Genomic DNA, 9,057 nt, shown 5'->3' with positions numbered 1-9,057 from the left:
TTGGCAATATGATTAGTCCCAGCTACCCAACGATTGCACGCAAAACATCTTGGCTACACTCACACAATAAGGGCTCTTATAGATGTGGGAACTGCAGTATGTGCAGAATGTCACTACATGGGATCAAATACTTCAACTATAACAATTCGGGCACGTATCACATCAAAACCCATATTGACTGTACAACAACATACGTGATATATGCTATTCTCTGTAAATGTGGTAAAGTCTATATTGGGAGTACCATTAGGAAACTGAAGGACCGTGTTAGTGAACATTTCAGGGGTCTGAAAAATAGGGACAATAGAGTCCCAATAGCTGCGCACGCCATGGACTGCCCAGCTCAGACTGAACATTTGACTATGTCGTTCCACGGTATAGAGATGATGCCCAATGATATCAGGGGTGGGAATCGCGAACTTAGGCTACGACAGCAGGAAGCGCATTGGATAATGCGTGTTCATGCGGTGGAGCAGGGCTTGAACTTTGATGATGAGTTACAATTCTTTCTGGTTTAGTGCCATAGCCATTCTGAACAGCGTTCTGTGCTCCAGAATGTGATGACCTCTTCATCTATGTATATATGTATAATTTGTGTAACTGGACCTGTTTTCAGCTCTTCACATATGTCGCACTGTTGGGAAGATTGTACAATGTAATTTTTGGGTGTGCTACCTTTTAAATTACATTTCGCCTGTAGTACCTTTTGCCTGTCATGTGTCTTACAAATCTGTCCACTTTATCTAGCTTTCCGCTTTTCAATAACAGAGGCTCTTGATGTGCCCTTCGTTTTTACTATTTTTACTGTCTACACCTAACTGTACTGACATTCTCCTATCCCTTTGGGTTTCCCTGAGATTTGGGACACTTTGGGTTTCTGTGTAACATGGAACACGCTTTTTTCTATCCATTTCTACTTGACCACTTTAAAATGGCGACCACGGAATTGGATGTAGGTTAGTCCTACCTTTATTTTCCTCTTTTTGAACCATTGGACGTGACGTAGGGATATAGGAAGGAAATCAATGGCGCCGGAGTTGAACACTGTGCTATACGAGGGAACACACTGTTTTCCGAATAGGACCCCGCACTCGGAGGTATGTACTGGCGGGATTTGTGTTCAGAATGTTTTTTAGATTAAGTGGCTCTGGTCGGATTGGGTCATAGTAGCAATGTTAAGGATTTTGGAACTAGAGATGCGGTAATTAAGATGCAAAACGGGTTAGAATAGGGAATCCAGGGTGTTTGTGTGTTCTGGATATAAGATAGGACTACTAAGGAGAATGTCGTTCCTATAGTTTAACACCTCTAAGTTAGGTGACTCCCCTTTTGGTAATATTAACCAACCGCGGGTACCATTTAGAATGTACTTTTTTATCGTTTTTTTTATTACGTCAAACAGGGATTTCTACAAACGACTTTGGGACTGAACTGTCCTTCATCTATGATAAATTGCATGAGCAAGACGCTTTTTATATGAAGATTGAAGTGAGTGCACACACTTTTACTATTTTGGATCGGTTTTCATAATGTAAATGCTAGTAGGAGATACAGGTGGTTTGGACGTTTGGAGCCGAAATGTGCTCATTTTTCCTATGTTTTTCATAGATTTATGGTCTGAACAATACGCCTACACATACCTATGAGAAGTTCTGAATAAATAATTTTAGGTGAGCTGTTATGGAACCTTTTATCGCATGTTGCTTGGGAGGCACCTTGTGTGTTTTAGGATAGGTTTTAGCACTAATGAGGGTGCGTGTTTGGGTTTCTTTCTTTTGGATGTGATTTTATTTTGGCTTTCATCTGCTGGTTACCACTCTCATTGCCTAATCTTTCTCAGGCAATCTCTGACTATCACTGGTGTCTTGGGGGTTGGATTACTTTCCGGTTCATCTATGACATTTTGCTTCCTTTCACTTTGGATGAAATGCAATGTAAATACTTATGACCTTTGCGCTAATGTCAAGACTTCTGTGGTCTTTTGTACGTTAGTATGGTTGCCACTTTGTATTATATAACTGTAAATAGGTTATTTTTCTTTTTCTCTTTTTGACAATTATGTCTGCCTAGTGGAATGTGATGGTGATTATGTCTTTTGTAACATTGTACTTACAGCCCTGACGAAGTCAAATGGTCTTAACGACCTAGACGAAACACGTGTTGGCGGCATTTTGTGGTTTATTTGTGACTATATGAAGATTGGACCATATCAGTTGAAGGAATGAAACACTTTTCTATGAAGAATAAATGAAGAGCACCTAAAATATTGGGACTTGCTGATTTGAATTGATTTGAATTTCTTGTAGCTCAGGATCTGGCTTATGTTTGTGCAGTAAAACTTTCTCCATGAACTGTGGCACAAGATCTGGAAAGCAGATGAAAACTATGTTTATAAATAACGTACCTTTGGAAAATACTACTACCTTCCCGTATCTGGGTATTTTGTTTCATGAATCCTGGGTTTGGACAAGCGCTGTAAAGGCCAGAACTCTTTTGTTCCAAAAAACCATAATGGCCTTAAAGACTTTTATAAAAAAGCTGGGTAAAAAACCAATAAGAGAAATCCTGACTATATATAATGCCACATGTACATCGGTAGCATTGTATGGTGCCGGTCTCTGGGGGTATTCGAACGTAGAACCAATTTAAATAGCCGAAAACAAATTTTTGAGAGATGTCCTAGTGGTACCACAAAGTGTTTCGACTTACATTTGTCATATTGAACTGGGACAACCCCATATTTCGGATATAATTAGAACACAACCCATCCTCTTGTGGCATAGGGTATGGACAACTAACGAATGTGTCATGAATCGGGCTATGTTGCAGGACGTATTAAAAATGGAAAATGTGGGTAGACTTGATTGGCTAGTTTACGTTAAACGTTTTTTGACTCAAATTGGTTGCCGTCAATACTATGAGGACACTCTTACCATGGGGAATATATCTAGGAAACTGCTGAAAAAAATATGTTTGGAATACCTCGAAGACAAGAGAAGGCGAGAGGAAATGAGCAAAAAGACAGTTACCTCGCACATCTTGTTATTAACTGGCAACAAAGTTCAGCCATACTTAACTCTCCCGATGTTTAATTATAATCGATTTCTCTTAACCCGTTTTAGATTAAACATACTTTTTATACTCTTGTCCTACCCAGAAATGAATTCATGGATGCGAAATTTACCCAATTGCCCGTGTGATGATTCCTCGCCCCAATCTGACATCCATATTTTATTTTTCTGTAAATTTTATATTATGCCACGTAGGAAACTCATAATCCCATTCCTTAAAGAAATGAATTTAAATAGATGCTGTCCAGCCTTTTTAGAATTTCAGAGAATGGATATGGTTTTAACTGTTGCTGTAGTTTTAAGGTTTTTTAAACTTGTTTTTAAATTACGGAAAACAATTGGTGATGTTTAAATGAAAGGAAATGTAATAGACTTGACATTTTTTTTTTATTTCCCTATGTAAAATTGTAAATTTCATGTTGTTGCTTTTATGGTTATTGTCTTTTAACCGAATAAAGTACTTTTTGAACTTGAACTTTGAGTCAGGGCGTGAATCCGAGAAGGCAATCGAGCAGAGAGCAGGTTGGAGGTAGGGGAGAGCAGCGACAGAGCTGAAGCGGGCGGGGCAGAGGCTGAGCAGCGGTAAAAACGGCTCTTTGAGACAGGGAGAGGGTACTGGATTCGAGGCGGGGAAGGCTCGGGCAAGCCTTTCTGGGGAGGAGGTCTGTAGCGAAACTTCAGGGGGGGTAGTGGCAGCGTGTCTTGCTATTTTTGACTCTCAACCGTATTACCATTCTGGTAAAGGGGGCAAATCTAAGAACAAACTTGCAGTTGTGGAAAGTGATACATCAGACAAGGTGCTCGCTGATTGTATGGAGAGTGGAGCTTCAGTACAAGAGGGTATTTTTGCCCTCCAACCCACTAGGTACTCATTAAGGGCCAGAGCGGCACATATTGTTTCAAATAAATTGATTATGCATTCAATCATTCCTCAACAAGTTTCCCCCCCTGTTGCTGAAGTAAACATTGTGACCAGGAAAATTAAACAGATTAAACAAGAGGGGCGTGTAGAATCACCTGTAACCCCAGCTTTTTCTAAAGCACAAAAAAATAAGGCAAAATTAAGAGAAAAGAAACCTGCAGAAACCAAAGTAAGAATCACGCCATCTTTGAAATCTTACTATCAGGTTATGTCTCTCACCTCTTCTAAAACCCCTCAGCCTAAACTCAACCCTCAGTCTCAAGCACAGCCCCAAGTTCTGCCCGAGCCACAAGGAGCCACTACACTCCAAAAGGTGCCATAAGAGGAAAGTCCGAATGAAAAAGAGAAAACTAAATCTGAACTTAACGATAAGGATTGTAGTGAGGACGGTGGAAAAGAAGAAGTACAAGAACTCATAAAAAAATCCACGCCTAATCAGGTCCAGGAAGTACACCCGGATATAACTCTTATCAACAGATTCGCTATATTGGATCAGCAGGAGGAAGTTACTCAGGGGCCGAAAGTAGATCATAGAGACATGCCAGATTCGTTAGAAACTGCAGAGAAACGGCAAAATGAAGAAGCGATAAAGGAAGGTTCCACCCATTCCCTGGCAATTGAAGAAATTCCTGTTCCAATCTCCCACACACTGGCAGATATTCTACTGGCCCTGAAAGAAGAGATGACCAATAGGTTCACAGTCTCCGAGACAAATCAAGCTGACCTAGCTAATAGATTATTGGTTTCTGAAGCCAACCAAGCGGCAATTCGGTCCTCCTGCGAGTTAGTGGCCCAGAAACTAGAAGTAGTCTCTGCACGGACGGACGCAATTGAGGATGAGATCCCCAAGATTAAAACTGCAATAGAGGCCACGGCGTCGCAGCTGGGGAAATTAACTACTCAAAATAAGGAACTCAAAGATTACCTTGAGAGGTTGGAGAATCACGCTAGGAAAAATAATTTGAAGGTTATGAATGTGCCCGAGGCAGTGGAAGGGGATGATATCAAGGGCTTCTTAATCTCGCTCTTGAAACGTACAGTGCTTAAGGACCACCCGGGAATCGATCTAAACTATGAAATACAGAGAGTCCATAGAGACCCATTTAAAAGGAACCTTGGTAGGTCGAAGCCCCGGAAAATCTTGGTCAATTTCTTATCTTACTCAGTAAAAGAACAAATCCTGTCCACAGCTCTGAAGGAAGGCGCTATCCCCTCTCCATTTGCAGATCAGTCTTCCTTTTCATTTTGTATAAGATCAGACAATTCTCACATTACAGCAGAGAGACAGTGGGAGCTGGGGAAGAGATTACCAGAGCTTAATGGACTGGGGGCTAGGGCCCAACTGAGATTCCCAGCGACATTGCGTGTAATGTGGAATAACCACATGCACATGATCCGCTCTCCCCAGGAAGTCGACACCCTAATAGCAAAGATAAAGAATGAAAAACAGGGAGGGGATTGAGAGGGGGAAAAATAGAAGCTTAAATAAAAACCTCAAGCCAAGCCGCTAGTTTAAGTCTACATTAAAATATGTTTTTTAGTAAAAAACTCAGAGGGAGAAAATGCCCGAATAGGCGTTTAGCCTTTTTTGGTAGGTAAGGTTCCTCAAGGGGTTAAGGGGATAGGGAAACACGTGGAGGTAGGGTGGGAAGGTCAGATGAGGAGGGAGCACAGGGTGGCAGGAAAAAAAGGAAAAAAATTCTCTCATCTCATAGATTATTTAAACAACGTTGCAGAGGCTGTTCTTTAAGTAAGGGTGGTAGGATGGAAAAACAAAATGAAGGGTCATAATATTAGATTCATTTCCTGGAATATAAATGGCTTAAGATGCTCAAGACGACAAAGATTAATCTTTAAATATATAGAGATGCTGCCAGCACAGGTTTTCCTACTACAAGAAACTCATTTAGTCAAATAGAATCTCAGAACATCTTTTCTAAACTCCCCTGGCTACAATGTTTTTGTCACTCACAGCAATCAGGGCACTGCCGAGGGGTGGCAATATTGGTTAAGAAAGGTCTCAACTGCGTGATAAAATTGGTTTTAACAGACCAATCAGGAAGATGGATTATCGCCCAGCTAGATCTGGAAGGGGAAAAAATTACATGCAGCTCTTTTTATGGTCCCAATGTGGACGACCCCTCTTTTTTGATTAAACTACAAGATAATCCTATTTCAGCGTCATCTCCAATAATTGTTGGAGGTGACTTCAACATTCGCCTCGACCCAGCTAAGGATAGGTCCAATCGTAGTCGTGTTATCGGATCTTCAAGATCTAGAAGGGTTTTGAAGAATCTTCTCCTTAATATCAATATGGTGGATGTTTGGAGGGCAAAGATGGGGCCTTCACAGGGTTTTACTTTCCATAGTAAAAAATACCACCACTCGGCAAGAATAGATTATGTCTTAGTCAATAAAGAATCCCTAGATAAGATCCAAAATATTTCTGTAGCATCTAGTCATCTCTCGGATCGTGCCCCTTTACTTTTTACATTTTCTACAAATAGGACATGTCTACAGTCGAGGTGGACCCTGAATAGAGCCTACCTGACGGATACAAATATTATTCAGGTGATAAAAGCAGCCTCAACTGAATTTTCTACTTTTAATATGGGGTCTGCCTCAATGGATCAAGTGTGGGATGCATATAAAGCTAATCTGAGAGGGGTGCTGGGTACTCAAGTAAGAATTAAAAATAAGAAAAATGCTCTAGAATTGCAGTCTCTTCAGTCAAGAATATCGGACCTTGAAAGAAAAAGGATTCAAGTACCTCAGGAGACCTCAAGGGGCTTGGTGCGATTAGAAGAAGACCTTGAGAATGCATGACAAAAACTAAGGATCTTCCTGGGTGAGAAATGCAAGGCCCAAAGGCAAGCACGAAACATGGAAAACTTTGAGTATGGGGAGAGAGCGGGAGCTTTGCTTGCGTGGAAAGCAAGAGTAGACCGGGCAAGAAATGATATAAATGAACTTATTATAGATAATCTGGGAACAAAATCTAGTAACCCGGATGATATTCAGACTTGTCTTCGGTCTCTATTTACAACCTTGTATAGCGAGGAAATAACACCTTCCCCCGAGGCAATTAGCTCATGGCTCAGGGATAAGTCCATGCCTGTTTTAACTAAAACAGCTAAAGATTCATTGGAAGCACCCATCACAATGGAGGAGATAAAGGCTCAAATCCAGAGGGCAAAAAACAAAAAAGCAGCGGGCCCCGACTCCCTCCCCAATGAAATCTATAAACTGTTAAGTGATGAGCTTTTGCCCATTCTCCTGATCCTTTCCAACTCAGTTTATTCCACCTCGGGGGTGGTCCCAAGAGCTTGGAAAGAGGCTACAATAGTTTTAATATTGAAGCCAGGGAAAAATCCGTTGTTGGCTGACTCCTACCGACCAATCTCCCTGCTGAATGCCGACTATAAAATCTTTGTGGGAATTTTAGCAGGGAGGCTGGCAAAGCTTGTATCAAACCTAATTAACCCCGACCAGAATGGTTTTATGGTGGGAAGGTTTATCCAGGAGAAAACCCAAATCTTGATCGGCAACATTGATCTGGCTGAGAGGAGAAATGATCCTTTAGCAGTTGTGGCCTTAGATGCTGCTAAGGCATTTGATCGAGTCTGCTGGAGATATCTCTGGGGGGTACTAGAGACGGTGGGAATGGGTCCGATATTTGTGCAAACTTTAAAAAAATGCTATTCTGGGGCGTCAGCGAATATATTAGTAAATGGCTCCCTGATCCTGAGTTTCGAAATAAAAAGGGGAACAAGGCAGGGGTGCCCCCTGTCCCCCCTCTTATTCAATATTTACATTGAACCCCTGGCACAAATGATCAGGATGGATAATGTCATCAGTCCATTCAAATCACAAGAATATCTGTGTAAAATAGCTCTCTACGCAGACGATGTTATTATATACACAAGCGATCCCAATATTGCCATCCCCGGATTGAGACATTGCTGCAAGAGTTTGGTACACTGTCAGGGTATCTAGCCAACTCGACTAAAACAGAGATTATGTGCGTTAAGGTTGAAAAAGACATAGAGTACCTCTTTGCAAGGTGGAAAAATCTCCCGCTGTCTATTTATGGCAGGGTGAATTTAGTAAAGATGACAGTCCTCCCCAAACTGACCTATTTGTTTAATACTATTCCCCTTACTTTCCCACAGAAAACTATCAACAAAATCCAGGGCAAGATTGGAAGTTTTATATGGGGACAAAAAGGTGCTAGACTGTCATGGAAGAAATTGAGAAGGAAGCTTTTAAAAGGCGGCTTGGCTCTGCCAGATATTAATTGGTATTTATTGGCATTTCAGTTTAAAGGCATAAGGATGCTGCTTACAACACCGGTTGAATATAAGTGGGGTAGTCTTTTGAGGGAAATGGCCATAGCAGAGGGAGACAATGGGCAAGGTCGATTTTTGTTTAAATTTGGGGCGCCCAGATTCTTTAAACGAGTACGCCTAAAGGTTTTGAAAACCGCCCTTTCAACGTGGTATAAATTAAGGCGTATCTGGGGTTTAGGGTATTTCTCTAATCTAGCCCCAATATGGGACTCTCCGGGGACTCCGGAGTGCTTGAAAGACAGCTTAGCGGTTCCAATAAAGGGGGCAGGATTGCAGATATGGTCGGATCTGGTAGATCCGGATGGTTTACTCCCCTGGGAATACCTATTGGCCAAGATTGGTCCCACATTTTCAAGATTCAAATATATCCAATTAAGATCATGGTATGAAGCAGAAGAGGGTGAGATTAAAGGGAACTGGGATCTGGAACAGTTTTTTTTAGATCCGCATCCAAGAAAAAAGTAATAGCTTATTGGTATGAAAAGCTGCTCGAGGCGGAAGACAGGAAGATACCGCCCCAATCCGCTGTGTGGAATTCCCTCCCCCAGGCCTGTCCGGCAGAAGAAATATTTGAATCTTCTCTTAAAATCTTATACAAACATATTAAGCCAGCGAGATTAAAAAGGAATAATTTTTTTGTGTTGAATAGGTTTTATCTTACCCCTGCCAAGATTGCGAAGTTCGTTCCAAGTCCAACACCCAAATGCCCCAGATA

At 41.4% G+C, this 9,057-nt stretch overlaps 1 long non-coding RNA gene across 1 annotated transcript; it reads left to right on the top strand.

The window, feature by feature from the left end:
• Positions 1-1,017: 1,017 nt before the first annotated feature.
• On the top strand, positions 1,018-2,312 carry LOC144761704 (uncharacterized). The gene is made up of 3 exons (XR_013595860.1): positions 1,018-1,097; positions 1,403-1,488; positions 2,116-2,312. It is a non-coding gene; the product is annotated as an uncharacterized LOC144761704 (long non-coding RNA).
• Positions 2,313-9,057: the final 6,745 nt, after the last annotated feature.

The sequence above is a fragment of the Lissotriton helveticus genome, chromosome 6 (genome assembly GCF_964261635.1).
Source record: "Lissotriton helveticus chromosome 6, aLisHel1.1, whole genome shotgun sequence".
Taxonomy (NCBI): domain Eukaryota; kingdom Metazoa; phylum Chordata; class Amphibia; order Caudata; family Salamandridae; genus Lissotriton; species Lissotriton helveticus.
This window is presented reverse-complemented; position numbering and strand designations above follow the sequence as displayed.